General features: G+C 45.7%; 1 protein-coding gene across 1 annotated transcript in view; it reads left to right on the forward strand.

The window, feature by feature from the left end:
- Positions 1-1556: 1556 nt before the first annotated feature.
- LOC142588789 (uncharacterized) overlaps positions 1557-20656 on the forward strand; it is an 81649-nt gene continuing 62549 nt past the window's right edge. The window contains exon 1 of the mRNA XM_075700608.1: positions 1557-1613. The gene's annotated coding sequence lies outside the window, so the exon portion shown is untranslated. The remainder of the gene's footprint in view (positions 1614-20656) is intronic.

Genomic DNA, 20656 nt, shown 5'->3' on the forward strand with positions numbered 1-20656 from the left:
GATAAAAAGCATTGGCGGGCTAGTCGGTTTGAAACCATTCTCTACTACGTGCGCGCGACTGACTGAGGACGTAGAAACCGACACACAGAGACCGAGCTGTCACTGTGCGTCTCTCCCTTTCTACATCTTTCTTCAGCCGCGGTCACGTATTATGTGGCTGTTAGTTAGAAGGCAAATATTTGCCAGTGCATGTCGCCCATAAAACTACAATCCTTATTTCGTATAGCTATCAATTAATTTGCTATCACAATTAGTGCTTCGCCTATCGCGCGAAACTGCGAGGTTTATTTGCCTATATACAAGGCCTTACAACTTTCGCGTGCTAGGGCAGGGGAGCTTGTCAAAGGATGCTTACGCGATAAGCTCTTGAAAGTGCTGGTGCTGAATTCCTTGGAGTAGGAGGTGATGTACAAACATTCATCGAAATTTTGTCACTGCTGATGTCGTCCACGTGTGGTGAAATTCGTTGACATCGAGCGCACACTCTTGCTATCTAACGCATCTTCTTGAAAGGAAGAATAGTAAATAAATGTATTTGGCTGCGCTTCATAACCACCAGCAGATAACCTGCAAAAACAATATTCAATTTCACCCAGCGAGAATGTATCCTGAAAAAATATCGTAAGATAAAAGATATAATAAATGAATGATTGGGGCTTTGAACTCAGCCTTGGCGAGATGCAGAAAATTTTTCGATAAAGTACACGAGCAATGGAGTATGTCACGTACTGCCATTATTATCTAGGAAACAACATGCACCCGTCCAGAATATATTGCAGAACATGATATGTGATCGAAAGCTGAATATTTTAGCAGTGTCACAACGCAGCCTGGTATTTAGATTTCTTGCCTCTACTACAATATGTAACCGAATTTGTCGCGCACACATTTACTTGCTTCTTCCATAGGCTGCGCGTGAATTGAAAGTTTCCTGAGATCCCGTGGTGTGCAAACACCGAAATATAGCAGATCGACCACAGGAAGACATTATGTAATAATAAGGCTGTGCCAGAGCAGCGAGGATATACCAATGAGATAGGGCGTAGACCTCGACTGCGTGATTCAACGGCTTGTTATTTTATTCGCCTTTGTATCGTTTCTTCAACTTTGTTTTTTATTGCATTCCCTTTACTTTGTATACCTTTGTCAATATTTAGCAGTGTTCCTTTTTTGATATGTACACATTTGTTTGTTTGTCCTACTGTGCAGTTTTGCCTTAATTATTGTCATTCTTCTGCAGCCCCGCTACGAAATGTTCTGTGGGGCCTGCAGTGTAAATTGAATAAATAAATAACAGTGATTCATTCCTTTAGCCCCTTTATTCAACACTCTCGAGAATGGGAAATAAAGAATAAATTCTCCGACAAAAAAGATGTTTACTCCTATTGCCGCAGATAGCTATCCGCATGCCAATTACAAGCACTCCGGTGAGGTACCCTTCGAATCGGCTCATTGCTAAAGCCCCTAGGCATTACTCATAGCATCGCGATTAGAAGAGCGCAAGCAACGCCTCGCGCTTGGCGATACAGCGCGTGTCTCCCGTGCCCGCGCACACGGCAGCACCCGAGTATCCCGACCAATAAGAAGTCACGGCGTGGCTCCTGACATTCGAGGTACGTGAAAAGTGTGTTCGGCGTAGAGACGCGGTTCACTGCTACATAGGCTCCTGCTAACTCTTCTTATAATTTATGTGACTGCTTTAGTAGTGAGCTTGCGGGCACAAGTTCACCCACAATAAACCAGTTTGTTTAGTATGCTTTATACCCGCCGTGGTTGCTCAGTGGCTATGGTGTTGGGCTGCTGAGCACGAGGTCGCGGGATCGAATCCCGGCCACGGCGGCCGCATTTCGATGGGGGCGAAATGCGAAAACACCCGTGTGCTTAGATTTAGGTGCACGTTAAAGAACCCCAGGTGGTCAAAATTTCCGGAGTCCTCCACTACGGCGTGCCTCATAATCAGAAAGTGGTTTTGGCACGTAAAACCCCAAATATTATTATTAGTATGCTTTATTGAAGAGCGCTACAGTAATGAAATGACATAAGATAGAAATGATATTAATGGTAAATTTTTCGGTGCATTTTCGTTTCCGCCTTGATGCTGAAGAAACTCTTGATATTCTCATTGCGTTTCGGTATTCACCAAACTCTGTGACAACGCTGAATATTTTGCTGGCACAATGTAATCAAGGACACCTTTTATTGGCGTTCTCTGCAGGTTGTCTATCTGCAGCTCTGCTATTCATTAGTGAGCAAAAAGAAAAGAAATACGTGGACGTGCCCTCATTGCTTAGTGGCCATGGTATTCGGCTACTAAGCACGAGGTCGCGGGCTCGAATCCCCGCCACGGCGGCAGCATTTCAAAGAGTCAAAATGTGAAACAACCGAGGACTTAGATTTAGGTGGATGTTAAAGAAATTGGCCCTGGCACGTAAAACACCATAATTTATTTTTAAGAAAAACATCTCGTACAGCTATTTCATCCATGGGGGGATCCTGCATACCTTCTGTTAAGATATGTACCTATTTACCACAAACAGTGTGTATTTAGTGGGAGCAATATTACCAACAAAATATTTATTATAACGTATCCAGCAGTTTCACCAGTGTATAAAATATTTGTTTGTTTATCCTTTGTTTGGTGAGAAGATGCATTTCTACTTTCATGGCCTCAAATTTTATTTGCTGTACTATAGGCCTCACAAGAATATTTATTTGAACTGACCGGTAAAAATATTTTTAAATGAGGTTGACTTAGCGTAACGAAGCTCCACATTGAGCCTATTTTGAGCTTCTGTGAATTTCGCCTACGCTTCTGCACATCTTGACTGTAGGAATGTATTGAAAATCTTGCTCTTCCGATATACTTATATTACAGCGAAGCTGTTTACCAGACGAACATGTAATAATGAGCCGTATGCGTGGTTTCGTAGTGGGCTCGGCGCTGGCTAACGTCCGTAAAGTGAACAAAAATATAACGAAAAATCGTACGCGCGCAGAAGAATGAACAGGCACAGATTTCACGGCGTGCCGCACCTCCACAGAGCAGTAACGGCACTGTCCGTCGTTTCCGCCAGCTGCGTCGGCTGTCGTGTGTCGATAGTTGCTAATAACATGATGGGCAACCAAACAGCAAATTTACACACCCTAAACATGTCTTGAGAAGGCACGCTTGAAGATACAAACGAGAAATTCGTATTGAAAAATGCGGCTCTTTGCGGAATATGACGTAAATGGCTTGCTAGGCACAAGTGACGAGTGGTGACGCGAAAATGGCATGCGTGATTTTAAGCAGTATACAAGTCGACCCGAGACCCAAGTCTTCATGCAGCAAAGCTTAGTGCTGGAAGAAAAATCCAGGAATTTTGAAGCGGCCGTGTATAATTCAACGAAACTTCTTTACCAAAATGAGATATGTGCACGCGTTCCTGCGTTTTGTCGCATCTTGGTTTTGAAAGACGTATAGTCGATCTTATGTCCCTCCTCGTTGCCTATGGGTAACACAAGTACGAATTGCACATCAACTTCCTTTGAGCGACGGTAGCTTCTTGTTTGCCCTGCTATCCCGGCGGCTGTAGTGTCGGGTGCTGAGCTTGCGGTCGCGGATTCGTTAGCGGCCGCCCCAGTCAAGGCAATAGGCCTCGTGTGCCGTGCGTTCTGCGGCGCTATAACGTAAAACTATTCCAAACTTTTCTATTTAATTCTGCAATCAGCCAACCGCAATTGGTCAAAAACTTTTTTGGACCACCCCCACTTCCGCTGTCTGTCACGCGACGCAACGAAAACCGAGATAGCTCCCCATCTAATATCACGCGTACAAACTGATTGTGCACAATTTGACGGAACGAAACAAAATAGTTATTTCTGTTTCGACGCCTTTTTGCCATTAGCCCTCGGCTATTGGTCAAAAGTTTTCTGGCTGCATCCACTTCACCTGCCTCCCACGCGACGTCGCAAAACCGCAAGAACTTACCGCGTCAAAGTGACGTGAACGCGTTAAAAATGCATTATTATGCCGAACAAAACTGAATTTTCTTGTGAATGGCCGCAGGCTGCCCCGTTCTGAAAGGAATAGAAGATGGCAGCCGCCGATTGCTCCGGCACTGGCTACTCGCATGGGTTTATTTGCGTGTAATAAAACATTTTGCGTGGCCTTGTAACGTTTTCTAGCACTTTCGGCACGTTTACGTTCTCGTTCTACCAACGCTTCTTTATTGAGGATCCGTTGTAGTCTCATCCTGAAGCTTCCGTTACCTGCCGCCGTGATTTTCTACCAGCCACCGCAAACTAAGGGAGGGAAAGCGCACCAATTGCAGACGCCGGTACCTTTTTCATCCGGTTATTCATGATCAGTGCAGCGGCTCGGCCCTATCGAATCCCTCTTTTGTTGAGCATGCACCTTACCTCTTGTGAGCCGATTAGCTAAGACAAGTCGCTCAGTGCAGCCAATGTTATTCGTTTTTCAAGCAAACAATAGTGACCTGTTAGGAACAGGAGGAGCGTATGATTGGTTTGTTCAGACAACCCTGCAGGTGACCGCCAGATGCATGCCTCGGCGGCTACGTGAATTTGACGTCAGCAGATTGGAATAGGTTTACGGTATACGGCCCCTGCTCGCGGTAAAGAACCGATGGGAGCAAAATGAACCCGAAACCTCGCACTGCAGCGTGTTCTCATAATGAGAGCGTAATTTTCGCATACCAATATAGACATATGCCACCAGTGCGGACGTCTCGGACAAAGGGCCGATGTCTGCCCGAATCCAAACAGCAGGATATGCAGAGGCTGCGGAATGGAGAACCCGCCACAGGACCACGAGTGCGAAGTGAAGTGCCAGCTCTGCGGCAATGACCACCCTATGGCGGATCGCCGATATAATGCCAGATACAAGTTACCGTACTTGGTAAGGAGGCGCCGCTGGGAGCGAGTCAGGCGAGAGGAAGAAGAAGCGATGTACGACGAAAGGGAAGCTGAAAGACTGTACAGGGCAGGACTGGAAGACTGGAGACAGTGGTCGGAACATCGGACAAGGGACGGGTCTGCACTAGAAGATTTCCCCAAGCTCCAGGCAAGGGAAAGGGGCCGCTCGACGTCGAACAGAACCAGATCGAGATCGCGGTGCAGATCGAGATCCAGACCCAAGACCAGTCATACCGAATCTCCCAGAGCACAGGGGGGAGGAGGATCCCAAAGCCCAAAAGGAAAGAGCAACGTCAAAGGGGGAGGGGGGGCGCCGCGGGACCCTTGCAGGTGAGCTGGGCGGACGCGGCATCCGGGGCGCGTGCGGAGGCAGAGGCTGCTTTTCAAAATAGAGTTAAGACGCTAGAGAAAGAATTGGCGCAGATCAGGCAGAGCAATGTTGCGTTTATGGATGAAATTAAAACTCAGGGACGAGAACGACCGTTTGAATAGCGGAGAAGAGCCACGCAACGAGTAAACCTCGCGAGTCATAATGGAGGAAAAAGAGACAGCAAGAGGAAGACGTAGCCCTCGCCGCCATTAAACGTAAAACCGAGAACGCTCCGATTGAAACCGGAGTAATGAAACCCAAGCCAGCCACGAAGCTACAAGGAAGACAGGATGAATTTCAACAGAAAATCGAAACCAGCATCAAACAGAACGAAACCAAATTTGAAACTAAACTAGAACAACTGGAAGTGAAGCTTGAGGCAAAGATAGAGGCAAAGATGGAGGCGCTAGGAAAGGCGATGCTACAGCAAGTGCAACAAATGATGCTGACTTCGAAGTAAAACTAGCAATATGGGGACCGCAAACAAGTAGGGAGGGACCGGTTAAGACGGCCATTAAGCCGTACACTAGGCCCCCGGTGAACGTCGAGGGATTGTAGAACCTGTAACGCCGCCATGGACAGCCGAAACAGATACACGATTTGGAAATGGAATTGTAGAGGATACGATCGAAAACGATACATTTTGCAACAACACCTTAAAGACAAAGAAAACCCGGATATTATAATGATGGAGGAAACAAATGGGCTGGCAAAACTGTAGGGTTACAAGTGCTTTGGTACTGCCGAAGGGGAGACGAAGGCGCTAACGACGTTGTTAAAGCGAAATCACTCGGTCGTTCAACATGACACGGAAGTTAAGTCAATCGATCACATTATTTTAGAACTCATACCCATGCGGAAAACGAAGGACAGCCTCTTTGTATTAAATATTTTTAGCAGTCCAAAGTGCAGACACCATAAATTTCGATCGCTCTTTAAAAAACCCTAGCCATAGCAGACAACGGAGCGGTAGTGATCGGAGGCGATTTTAACGCCCAACACGCGGCATGTGGTTACAAAATCGAAGCTCAATAAGGCAGGAACCTATGGCTAGACGCGCAACAGGAAGGCTTGACCCTCGTGACCGACCCATCAGTTCCCACGAGAATAGGCACCAGTGTTTGCGCGGATACTACGCCAGATTTAACATCCACCAAGAACATACGGGACACGCAGTGGACAAATACGCAACACGGCTTTGGGAGCGATCACAGTATACTAGAAATAACGGTAAGGGCAGGACCGCGCAAGGCAAAGGGTAGACCACTTAAGATTGTCGACTGGGACAAATTCAGGAAAATAAGGGAGGAGGCCGACGACACGATACAAGGTATTGAGGAATGGACCGAAAAATTAAGGGAGATGTGGCGGCAGCTACAAAAACGGTCCCGACGGAGGCGCATTTAGAGAACGTAGACAGTAAGCTTCTACACATGTGGGAAGCTAAGGCAGGGTCGCAACAGAGATGGAAAAAACAAAAACACAACCGTACGCTTCGTAGAAATATAGCCAAATTGAACAGAGACATAGAACAATATGCCCAGCAGCTATGCAAACAACAGTGTGAGGAAAAATGCAACAACATGAACAGTCAGATAGGAATGATAAAAACGCGGAACATCCTTCGATATTTGTTAGACTTAGACAGGACAAAGTCGGCACATAGGCAAAATATAATCGGCTAATACAAACGTACCGAGCGACAGAGCAGGACTTCCTCAAGGAAATCGAGAAAAGATACATTTCTCAAGCGCTGCCCGTTATGCACCCTGACTACACAGGGCAGGTTAATGACGAATTAGACAGCAAAATCGCCGAGTCAGAGGTCAGGGCAGCCCTACAGAAACTCAATACCAAGTCGGCACCCGGACTAGACGGTGTAACGAATAAAACGCTAAGGAACTTGGACGATGAGTCTATAGCAAACTTAACCGAATATATTAACGAATGCTGAGACGCAGGGCAGATTCAGCAGCAATGGAAGATGGCACAAATCGCATTAATACCTAAACCGGGCAAGCGACTGCAAATTAAGAACTTGAGACCCATATCTCTCACTTCTTGCATGGGGAAACTAATGGAGCACGTGGTCCTAGCGAGGATAACCACCTACCTCGAAGGCTGCGACGCGCTCCCGCCCACGATGATAGGATTCAGGAGAAACCTCTCAGCGCAAGACCCTCTGTTACAACTAAAACATCAGATCATAGACGATTCGGGCAGATCGACAAAGGCAATTCTCTGGTTTGACCTAAAAAAGGCCTTCCATAACGTAACACATTCAACGATACTAGATACAGTAGGCGAACTAGGACTGGGACTGGGACGCACGATTATGTACGCAATTTTCTAACGGGCAGAAAGGCAAAGATCACGATAGCGGAACTAGATTCGGAGGAGATCGAGATAGGTCACAGATGCTAGATAGATCTAGATGATAGATCTATCTATGATAGATCACCGATGCTATTCAATCTGGCGCTAATCGGGCTGCCAGCCAAGCTACAAGAAATCGAGGGTCTAAATCATACCTTATACGTTGACGATATCACCCTATGGGTGAGAAACGTAAGTGACGGGCAGATAGAACAAATGCTTCAAACAGCGGTCGATACAATCGAAAAATATCTAGAGGGGACAGGGTTAACGTGCTCGGCAGAGAAATCGGAGTTGTTGTTGTACAGACCGACTCGTAGAGGTCGCAAACCAGGCAACTACAAGGAAGATCTCACCCATAGAGAGGAGATACAGTTAAAGACGGCCGATGGGAAACGCATACCCAAGGTCGATAGGATCAGGGTATTGGGGCTCCTCATTGAAGCCAAGGGCAACAACGGATAAACCCTCGGAAAACTGAAGAGAACTGTAGCGCAAATCATGAGGCTAATCAGAAGGATAACAAATAAACATAACGCGATGAAAGAGAAAAATACGATCAGGTTAATACAGGCCTCCGTAATAAGTAGAATAGTATACGTAGCGCCGTACTTAAAATGCCAGGTCGCGGAAAAGATCAAACTAGAAAGCCTCATTCGGAAAATATACAAACTAGCCATAGGGCTACCGATCAGCACCAGCACGGACAAGTTGCTGCAATTAGGCCTACACAACACGATAGACGAGCTCATTGAAGCGCAAAGTACGGCACAATATGATCGCCTCTCTAAGACTAGAGCAGGCAGACACATCCAAGAGAGAATAAACATAGGTTACCACACACAGCACGGTGTCAAGGTGGACATACCGAGAGAGACGAAGGAAAGATTGGTAATACCTCCCATACCAAAGAACATGCTCCCAGAACACAATAAGGACAGAAGAGAGAACAGAGCGAAGCAAATACAGAAGAAATTCGGCAGCGACAAGGACACAGTGTTCGTAGACGCGGCTCGATACAGTTGCAGACGGGGGCTTACGGCAGCTGTAATCGATAGGGAGAAACGGTAACTTCGAGCGCGACGATACGCACCACTAGTAACGAAATAGCTGAAGAAGTAGACATAGCGCTCGAAGTAGCTCAGACTAACGCAACCGTGACAGTTAGCGACTCTCAGACGGCAATAAGAAACTTTGCCAACGGCCGAATCTCCCCGGAGGCACTACGCATTCTTCTTGCAGGAGGCCAAAATTACAAAAGAAAGATACATCACTTGGACACCCGCTCACACCCTCGCGGAGGACGGCAACAACGAGGGGGCACGCGACGCAGCTTGAGAGCTTACGGACTGAGCCGCAGTCGCAAATGACACCCCGACGCCTTCCGGACGTGACGGTGCGGTAAACGAGTGGGAGTGGGAGGACAGAACGCCAACATACAATGACATTACGAAACCTCATAGGTTACAGAGGCGCATATTCCCGCGACCTCACGCAAAATTGACAAAAATGCAGTCTGTCGCATGGCGGCAGTTACAAACTAGGACGTATCTGAATCCTGCGCTCTTGCACATCATATATCCGGATGTATATCCTAAGGTCAAATGCAAAACATGTGAATCCAAAGCCACTTTGGAGCATATATTATGGTAATGCCGAGGGATAAATAACAATAAAGAAAGCGCGGCCTCTAGCAGCTGCCTTCGCACGTGCTGGGAAGCCGCGCTGCTCAGCCCTGCCCTCGAGGATCAACTATGGGCCGTCCAGCGCGCCGAGGATGCCGCCAGGGCCCAAGAAATCCTGGCTGTCACCTAGGCGGGACCTTTGGCCCTCCCCACCAACTCGAAGGGCATACAATAAAGTTCTTTCCTCCTCCTCCTCCTCGGCACATTGGGCTTGTTCTAAATAATGTTCCAGATCCTAAAATTTGTCTCCTATTGAAACCTATTGAAACAAGTAACATTGCCATGTGCATCGAACTCGGCGTATATACGCTAGATATTTTTTCCATACTGCATCTCTATTCCTAGAAAGCGAGAATTTCCTGTTCGCGCAGTCACAGAAAAGTGGAAAACCGAGTATTAGTGGAGAATTTTACCTCACATTAAGACAATCTGTACGCCTTTAGTCTAACACGATAGGAGACAAAAAATACGTATTCCAAATTTAAAGCCTGTCTAAGAATTGCGCATGCTAATATTGACGTGTTCGTTAGGAATAAACCTACGGTAAATTTGTGAATATGCGCATGAATGACGTCCCTTGGTTTGATGGTAGGAGAAAAGCTCGAGCACATACGTTTGTTAACCTTTTGCGAACTGTCGCAAAGTCAAAACAAGTGAAAAAGAGCAGTGGCCTTGTCAAAGTTCTAGGATTGATTTTGGAAACCTATGTCAATTGTTGGTGAAAGCAAAAATGAACAACAAATACAGCGAGAAATGATGACGCAGATGGGTTCCACGGCGTTTTAAATGTTTTTTTCGATTTATTATGAATATTAATGCTCTTGCAGTGACTGAGGAACAGGACTATAAATACGCTCTGTAAAGCTAGGAAAACCACACAGTTAGGTTGTAGAGTTCAGCCATGGCTCACAGTGTCAACACTTTTGCTTTCGCGCTGAGCCTCATTGGTCTGTCTATGGGAGGCGGTAATCATCGTAAGCCGCCACAGCTGCCAACGGTAAGTCCATCATGATCATAAGGACTCTCCGATGTTTGCGAGGGATCAGCAAGAAACTTCAAATCGTTGCCTCTTTTATTATACTAAAGACCATAGTTCATGCTTTGGTAGCCAGGATAGTTACTACTGGACTCACAAAGACAGGTTACCACGTAGCTCCTATTTAGTTTGTCAAGACATGGCTAATATTTGGGGCATTATTTTTCTGACCACGCATGTTATATATCAAATAGGTTTATCTTCATTGTACACTAGATCCTGATTGGTTTCAGCAGTAATTATTGCACGATTACTTTCATGACTTTGGCAGGTACTGAAAAAGCTCATTCCAGCATTCCGATCACTATTTCACTGTTCTACTACAAACCCCTGAATTATATTCCTGACAACTTATAGGTAATCTGTGGCTCTTAAGAATGAAAGCACTGATGTATATATGGAAACAAATTTACGGGATGACTAAATAGTGGTGATATGTCTTCAGAAAATCACGGTTATATCTATTCACATTAAAAAATCGCGCTTTACTGTAACAACCCTCAAGTGCGTTACTGGCTTTCGGTGAATCAGTATATAAGCGTGTCGATGTGATCACACACAACGAAGCGTAATGCACACGGACAAAGAATACTCTTATTTTACGTCTTAATCAACGCAGATAGCTTTCCCAAGAATTAGTATACATCTAACTAGGATTCCTGCTCCAGAGGTGCACAACCGTAGCATAACGTATTCGGTGAGGATAAACCAGGAAATGGTCACAGTGCGCAGAAGAATGTAACATGCAAAAGCAATCTTTGTTTTTGTGTCGACGAATTATTCCTAGGTACTACCTACGTGCAATAAACGTACACAATAATAATAATAATAATAATAATAATAATAATAATAATAATAATAATAATAATAATAATAATAATACTTGTAATACTTTAAATAGACTATTGGACGCCAAATTTTGTTTACTGCGCGAGTAGCCAAATAGTTAATAAGAATATATTGTTACTTATGTGGCTTTCGTATGGAGGCTTACTTTTGTACAGATGCTAAATTGTGCAGTGAATGTCTTCAATACGTCTGTTTATTATTTTAAAATTCATTAGACATTCCGAAACGTACAGACATGACATATGTGTACGTTTCGGCATGTCTAATGAATACATATGACACATTGTGTCATATGTAGTAGACGATCTGTGCATTTATTAAGGCGAAGGACATCTCAGTGTATTTTAAGTAATAAATTTTATCGGCCACTCATTTATGCAAATGTTTATTTTGCCCAGCTGCAAGCACGTTAATATAAAACGAACTCCACTATTGTGGGCTTATGGGCGTTGTCATCATAGTCAGACTCGCGTAATTGAGACGTGCTAATGCTTGTTGTGTCGGTACCAGTTGCGTCTGATGTCGGTGGCACAAAGAAAACACCGACGCAGTTTCTGCTCTTAAGGTACATCACCGCAGAGACTAAAAAAGTGAATGAGCTGATGCGAGGAAACCTCTGAGAAAATTACGTTTCTAGCTGTGAGCATAAAATTATGGAACGTTCGGGACAGTAAATTCGCGTAGAATATGTCATGTTTTGTAGTATATGTATGCACATCGAGAAATTGCATTACCTTCTTCTGAAGAAACCTTTGGTATTGCCGGAGCGTAAAACCTCGAGGTAAAAAAAAGTTGAATCGAGTTGTTGAAGCTCTCTGTATTTTCCGAAGTCTGTCCACTCCAACGAGCAAGTCAACACGATCAAAAAGTTGTACTTTGTTTCGGAGAATCCCGATGCAAGTGTGCAACCAAATCCGCATTATGGCAGATTCTCCAGTAATAATGGAATTTCCTGCGACAACAGTATATTTGTTTATTCCAATGTTATTGCTACCTGAATACAAATCGAAAGAGCTGGTGAAAGCTTCTGCAAGCTATTGCACTGCTTGCAGGGATAAAGGCTTCATGAATCATTAGGGAGTGACAGCCCCTGCAAATTGTTACCTGTAGACCAGAAGGCAATGCTTGCCGTGACTTCACCTCGAAAAAGTATCGCGCTAGCTGGGGTACGTTTATAACCAAAGGGTTGTTTCGCTGATATAGAATTTGTGGTAGTTGGACAATCAAGTGTGATGGCCCAGGCTAAAACACTATATTCGACAAAGAATTCCTATAATCCGTTAAAATCTTAGGGTACTGTACGCACATTCCAGGAGCCAAGTATCTATATGTCTTCGTATGTTGGTGTCTGTCTTCTCGTTCAACTGGGTCACTGGGTTTCTGGTTTAACTTATAGTGCACGAGGTTGCTGTGCTGAGGGAAGAAGATTTCAAACCAATCGTTCACCATGTACAATTTGAAACAATTCTGGAAAATGTGTACATGATTGTCGCTCTTCCACGAAGCTCTTTCACGCCGACATTAGTGACCGTTGATGCGCGACTCGATAGAATCCGCTTTTTGAAGCAACTCTATGAAGCCTACTTGGAGGACTGGTTACTTGCCACCGCCCTGTCTATGGCGGTCTTCAAGGAACCACTTTGATGCCAACTTAGGTCACCCATTATGCTCCAGAGTGTCCGTGCAACTGTCTATGATTGTCTTGATGCCAACTTGGGTAGTTAGGTATATGCCGCTTGGAATTTGGCGCGCTACAGCGGCGAAATTTTGTTTTTCTCTAATTTTCCGCTGATGATAGACTCAAACCCACGTAACTAGGGCACCCTAAGCAAAGTAAGACGGCGCTTCAGCAGGCTGTGCCAGATATGCACTGGGTATTTGCCGCATCTCAAGGCACGTCTTTCCCGTCAACGCTTTTGTGAGTAGCGCCATGAATGCACTGTGTGTTCCTGTTCAATGAGCATCTCGCCAACTCGGCTCACGGAGCATGTGTCGCACAGTGTGCGGCAAATAAGGGCATAATGCTCAGCGTTTGCAAACGCCCACCCAGGCGCGTCTCGATGCGGAGATGCGCGAGTTTCCCGGCAGCGCAACTAGATAGCTCTGCATATCCAAACAGAAGTGCGATAAAGGACCCCGGTTGCCACACGACGCGTTTCTCAGCGTTCGCATGCACCGAGGTGCCACACATTTCGGAGCCCACGTGGATGCATCGCGGCGACAGTCCTAGATGACTGCGATAGCTTTGATGGAAGCTCGAAAGCAGAATGCTGCTGCAGTGCACGCCTTGTAAGATGGATTGTTTCGATTGCCGCAATTGGTTGTCTGGCTATATTGAGAAAATGCTCATGAAATTGGTTCTTCCGAATTTTTTTTATTGCCCACAATATATGTGACATCATTAAGTTTTTCTTCTGAAGCTAGATACACAAAGGTAGAGTTGGATTATGATTTTTAGCGGTAAATTGGGCAATTTAGGCAAGAATGAAGTAATAAAACCACATCCTATTGTCCTTCCTTCCCTGATCTCTTCTGGTGTCCTGAATAGAATAGCGGCGGTAGCGTCGTTTAGCGTTGAATACGTGATTTCAACTCAAGAAGTTTTGTTCGTAAGCCCCCTTCTGCGTTATAGAGCAAGTGCAGTTCAAGTTCACGTAGGCAAATTTATGTATAGAAAGATAACGTGCTTTTTGTGACCTACCAGGTCATGTTACATGAATATCTAAAAGACGTCTCGATGATCGCGATTATAATAGCACCTCCACCCACCCAGCACATGCACCAGAATGTTACGTGTAGAAAGACACAGGCGGAAGAGGTTATTTACAGGCTATTTACATTGGACTGGAGCCAGAGCACCAGGCCGACATTCGCGCTCGCGCTAAGGGCACAGACCCACTTCGACGTCGTTCTCGCCGCGGTTCTACTCTTGGGTATCTCCCGATAATATCGTAATAATATCTTTTACAATTCAGCGCGCTATATGCGAGGGACATATTAGAATTAGGTCGCGTGTATGGCCACTCAACAGATAAATGACGGGTAGAAAAAAAAAGAAAAACAATAGACTGAATGCGTTCAATGAACTTTGATTTTTTCCTGTTAACTTCTCAATGGACTCATTCCAATAGCCCTTTCGGTTGGTGTTGGCGTCAGTAGCCCCCTCCGCAGCCGGTATCCAATGTCGGTAGCAGCTCTAGCCAGGAATGCCATAAAATATATGCAGTACCCTCCGACATCGAACCTGGGCCCTCTGCCTGTGAGTCAGCCTAGCCACGGTGCCACGCCAGCGCTTTCTAGGAACAATGCGAAAAAAAAAACGCGTCCTAGCGCGCGAGGAGACACGCGGTGGGACATGCCCACCATGTAGCGTCGAGGTGTGCAAAGTTTGCATTGCATTTGGAAGTCATTGCATCAGGAAGAACACCATGGAGCAGTTGCGCAGATAGCTGTAAAATGCAGTTAAAGAAGAAAGAAAAAAACTTTTAGCGAGATGTATGCAAAAATACTGCCCTGTGATGTGAGATGCGCGCTGCCTAATACGTGCGCTCATTACATTGCAGTTGCATGTTATTACAGATTGTAGAAGGCCATGTAGCAATCGCATAGGCAGTAGTACAATACAGATGGAGATGTCCGGAGGAAAAAAATAAGATTGTAGAGATGTATCAATATTGACGTAATAAAATTTCCAGGATGCTTAGGCTTCACATTTAGGAGTAAAACGCGAGAACATTCAACGATCTTTGACTTTCTCACACTTCCCGGTAACTGCAGTTTATGTAACCATCATGTTTATCGGAAAACGCTGGGGCGGAGGCTATGCGCAAAGGCGAGTTTTCTCTTGGAAATGCGGCCTCTTTAATGTCTGAACAGGTAGGTTGGGCACAGCCGCGCCAGAAAAAGCTAGATAACTTTCATTCTCCGGTTATTGTCTCAAAATTGTAATATTTATCTCCGAGAAGATTCAACGTATAAGTTATGTGCTGTCAGTGTTTTCTTTTTCGTCACATTTCTTGTGGGCTGTCATTCTCGAAGTCCCGTTGAAGAACTTTGCCTACAATATAAAACACGGTATGTCCTACTATAATGATAGAATGGTGGGGCAATATAGCCTGGAGATCAGATACCAACGCTTTCAATATACGTATAGCTAAACACTTAGGGAAATTCTCGCTCAAGGACAAATTCGTCGAGGCCGACACCGACACCAGATCTGGTGCACTGGGTCCCTAATGCTACCTCGTTAAAACGTGAAAGGCATGCTATATCATTCAAGCAGGCTAGGTGACTCTTTGTCACCAACCCGTTTCAAAGGGAATGTCGTTAAAAACCTGCCGCGCAGCGTCAATGTTTACAAGCATTGCATTGGAGGTCAGTTATAATCCACCAGATGTCACGACGCGTAGCAGTTGCGTACATCAGTGACAGGACCCATTTAACTGGACCTGTTTACCTGAAGGAGACGAGGTGACTATTTGTCACCAACCCCTTTCGAAAGAGATGCCAACAACTGTCAGTACCATCATAATCCTCAACAGCAGCCTACCGTGCCACGGGACCAGGAAAGTTACATCTAGGTTACGTGTTCTGTATAACATTGCTTAGCCTTCATTAAGAGGTACGACGCTTTCCCTCATGGTAAGAACCGCTCCGGAAGAAATTAATCGTAGAGAAATTATTCGTGGCTACAGCAGCAGCTACACACGCTGCTGTTGCCAGGCGACATCGAGCTCAGCAGACCGCTGTGCAGAGAGCAGCATAAGCCCCAGCATGAGCCGCAGCAAGCCGTCGACGTCGGGCGGACAGTTCAAATTGTTCTCTTGAATATGACGCCAAGAGACTTCGCCGCGAAGACCCTCAAGTGCGTGGTGCCGAAAAGGGAACCCCGATGCAGCCGCTCCTCCGGCTTACGCTGTGGCTGTGTTGCCTGTGCCGCGAAGACTTGTGATGATTATTCTAGTATCAAGCGCAAATAACTACATCAGGCACCCATTATGATGTCCTGTTCAGAAAACTGTTAATGTTACATGCTTTTATACCGCAGTTTCACACGCAGCAATAACCAAGAGCTTTTCATTTTTAACCAACTTCTGAGTATACCATAATCAAGAAATTTTCGCTTACCCACCGTGGTTGCTCAGTCGCTATGGTGTTGGGCTGCTGAGCACGAGGTCGCGGGATCGAATCCCGGCCACGGCGGCCGCATTTCGATGGGGGCGAAATGCGAAAATACCCGTGTGCTTAGATTTAGGGGTGCACGTTAAAGAACCCCAGGTAGTCAGAATTTTCGGAGTCCTCCAATACGGCGTGCCTCATAACCAGAAAGTGGTTTTGGCACGTAAAACCCCAAATATTATTATTAAATTTTCGCTTTTTTGTGCACTGGTTTTGTCGGGTTTCTTTTCGTTCCATATTTGTTCCTGTGCACTTTGCCTTTGACGGAGGTAATATTGGCACAAAGCATAGGCAAACAGGAGAAAAATACATGGGTCATAGAAACTGGTGCGTCGAGAACCCTGCGGAACATTCTGGCACCTTTATGAATGTCGTCGGAAATCACAATCTTTATTTTGCGCAGACATTGTGTACATTGTTGTGCAAATGACTACATTCACATGATGACATTTCGCTAAGAAAGTAAACAAAATTGGGCAAAAGGATGCTGCGCACGCAAGCATAGCCATAACGCGAGTCTAGAATTACAGTCAACATTGTGACGAGAGGACGCACGTTTCTATCAAGACGTCCTTGCTTTAGGAGCGTTCAATATACCTTACAGTAACGGAAGCGGTGACGAGACGCAAGAGTGAACATTTTATGGTGGTAGAGTATCGCATGATACAATCAGCTTTTTAATGCAGATCGAATTGCAAAAATAAAAAAAGCAAGTCAGAAACAACTTGAGTGCGTTGCTGCAATCACATATTCGGCTGCTTTTCCAATTGAGGATTTAGCACCCTTGGTAAAAAGGGACACGCTCAATATGTGACAGTACAATCAACTAAATGAACATTGAAATGACCCCAGTTGCTTCTCTTTTATTAGAGACAGAGTCAGCTAAGATAAACAAGTAAGATCCACATTCTAATTGTAATTTTCTGGCACTCGCACAAAATAAAGAAAACACTTGCTGAACCGTCAGCTATCGTGTTAAATAAATACGCATTCCAAAATTGTTTCAACGCTGTATTGCAGAAGGCACCTATACGTAAAATATGTTTAAGGAGCAAGGCGCAAAGATAAAGACAGAAGAAGAACACATACGACAGGATGGGCGTATGTGTTCTTCTTCATTACTAATCTTTGCGCCCTGCTCTTTACACATTCAAGCACGAACCGACTAGCCCAAGCAAGTTTTACTTGAGTAAAATCTGTAGCGGTCATTGGGAATGAGAGGGAGATAGAGACATAAACATATCTTTTGAAATCAGTGGTACAATCAGTGGAGGCCCTCAGTCCAAAGCATCCTTGGTATTATTCTTCAACGAAGCGTTGACGAGCTCTGCGAGGTACACTTGAGCCGGTAATAAATAGCGTGTGTCGGTCACGTAGGCGGTTGTGTTAGCCACGTAATTAGTGATTCTGAGATTGTTGTTGTTTTGGCTGTACGCGATTTATACTGTCCCCGCGATCGACCCACTTTGGTGTAACATCAGCTCTCAAGGGGTGGTCACGGCCGTCAGAAATGGTCACCACTGTATAACGACATCGCTGTGGCAGCCATGGAATGCCGAGCAAAGAATGACTTCCATTTAATGAGGAAGGCACTACGACAACGATAGTTCTCCGACTTTGAGGCTAATGAAGACGGTGTTGCTCTCGAAGACTTCCAATGTGCCTCCTGCAGTGTGAATCCTAGAAATAATTGCAACGCCATCGCGTTACTGCCTGAAAACGAGGTTCACCTTGTCAGTCCCTCCATCTATTCTCTTACGGGTGATATGAGTGTTGTCCTCCACGACGTCATTATTTTGTCATTTGCGGGTTCGTCATTGCCATAGCACAAGTAAAACTCCATCCATAATGGCCAGTACTGGCACACATACCAATGTCAAAGCATACAAAGCAAATCTGAAAGCGTAATTCATAGAGTATCTGGACACAAACGGTAAACCAATGTAAACGATATATGTGCCCAAAACGTGCATCCAGTGAGGCCCAACTTCCGGCATAAACTGTTTTTCCACAAATAGAGACAGAGAGAGAGAGAGAAAATGATCAATGAAAGGTAGGGAGGTTAACCAGGACTGAGCCCGGTTGGCTACCCTACACTGGGAAAAGGGAAAGGGGGACGGAAATATTAAAAGAAGAGAAAGTCCACTGGAGATATCAGTCGGCCACTGAGTCCGGATCACAGACGCTGACTCAATCCGGTCGTTTTCAAATATCGCAGCAGCGCTTTTGTGGCCTTTTGCAGCTTCGATATGCGAGGCCATGGTCCCAAGATCTTGTTCAAGGTGAACGGCCTTCCATCTAGCTGATTGAGAGCTGTGCAGCGGTCTTGCCTTTCATATTGAACTTTCACTATCACTATCTTTCTTTCACTATCACTACCTTTCACTATCAGCCATTCCAATCAGAAATGCATAAACGTTGGTGAATACGACGCCCAAACGTCAGCGGCACAGCACTGTTTCCTCATTTCGCGGAACACCTGGTAACAGCCGCCGTTGCATAGAGGGATCGAGGGAATGCAAGCGATGTTGAGTGAATTCAGGTGTGTGCCACTTCTCCAATGTCAAAGAGTGTGCTAGCTCGCCAAGGTGTTGGGCTGCGTCGGTCTGCGATAAAGGTATTGAAACAAGGGTTGCTCCTTCGTGTGCTTTTCTAGCAGCTTCGTCAGCGAGGTCGTTGCCGGAGATACCGCAATGACCAGGTAGACACTGAAACACGACGTCGTGTCCTTTCGCCATTATGTGATGGTGCATTTCTCGTATCAGCCGACACGAGTTGTTCACATGACCCGCGACGAAGAGATGCCAGAACACATTGTAAGGCCGCCTTCGAATCGCAGAATAAAGCCCACCGATTAGCCGGTTGGTTATCAATATAATCAACGGCACCTCGGAGGGCAACTAGCTCCGAACCGGTCCATGTTGTCAAGTGAGAAATCTTGTATTGGATGCTTAGTGATCGTGATGGTATAACCACTGCGCTGGTGGAGCTGGTCTGAGTGGAAGAGCCATCCGTATATATGTGGACTCGATCAAAGTAGAGAGTGTGCAAAAAATCCAGAGCTGCTTGCTTCAAGGCCAAGGTAGGCAGATCGGTCTTCTTTCTTATCCTATGAACCGTAAGACGCACTTGAGGTTGTTTTAAACACCACAAAGCTGAGGTTGCGCGTGCTGAGGGTGTGAAACCCGATGGTAAGAAGGCACGATCGATGCTGACCTTGTTGGAGAAGGACACCTGTGTTCTTCGTTCTGGTAGGCACGCAAGAGAGCTTGACTGCATCCGTGAAACATGACGAACATGGGCTCTAAGCGTTTCGGTGCTAATGTAAGTTGTGATCGGGTGGTCCTGAGCAATTATAATTGCTCCAGCTGTTGAGGCGCTGCGCGGAAGGCCTAGGCAAACACGTAGTGCATGCGCCTGCACGCTCTGAAGTTCTCGAATTGACTCGCATGTTTTAGCAAGCACAGGGGAGCTATAGTATAGGAATCCGATGAACAGTGCTCGATATAACTGTAGCCTGGAGCCCACTGACGATCCCCATGTTTTGCCGGCGATGAAGTTGAGAACTTGAACAATAGATGTGAGCTTCTTTAAGTGGGCAACATGAGGGCTCCAAGTGAGGTCCCGGTCTACAATGACGCCAAAAACCGGTGATTTCTCTTGTAGGAAATAGGTTGACCATTGATGCATACTGGATAAGGAGTCATCGCTTTTCGCGTAAAAGCGACTAACGCACATTTTTCTGTTGAGATGGTAAGGCCTTGTCTGTAAAGGTAGTCAGATGCCTGTGTTGCTGCTTTCTGTAGCCATGCGCGAACCTGCAGGCGAGTGACCGCTGATGTCCAGAGGCAGATGTTGTCGGCGTAGATTGAAACACTCACTGTTTCCGGTAGGGATTCGGCCAGGCCAAGAAGCGCGAGGTTGAAAAGAATAGGGCTTAGAACACCGCCTTGGGGAACGCCTCGGCATGTGTAGTGGTCGGTAGTCGGACCATCTTCCGTACGTACGAACAAGTACCTTTGTGTCAAGTAGTTACTGACCCATCGATATACTCGCCCTCCTAGTTCAATTGTCTAAAGTGCTTCTAGAATGGTTTGATGGGGAACGTTGTCGTAAGCGCCTGTCACGTCAAGAAAGAGTGCTACTGATAATCGCTTCCGAGATTTCTGTTGTTCCACAGATGATACTAGATCGACGACACTGTCAATCGATGAACGACCGCGTCGAAATCCCGCCATAGAGTCA

Source organism: Dermacentor variabilis, chromosome 7 (genome assembly GCF_050947875.1).
Source record: "Dermacentor variabilis isolate Ectoservices chromosome 7, ASM5094787v1, whole genome shotgun sequence".
NCBI lineage: Eukaryota > Metazoa > Arthropoda > Arachnida > Ixodida > Ixodidae > Dermacentor > Dermacentor variabilis.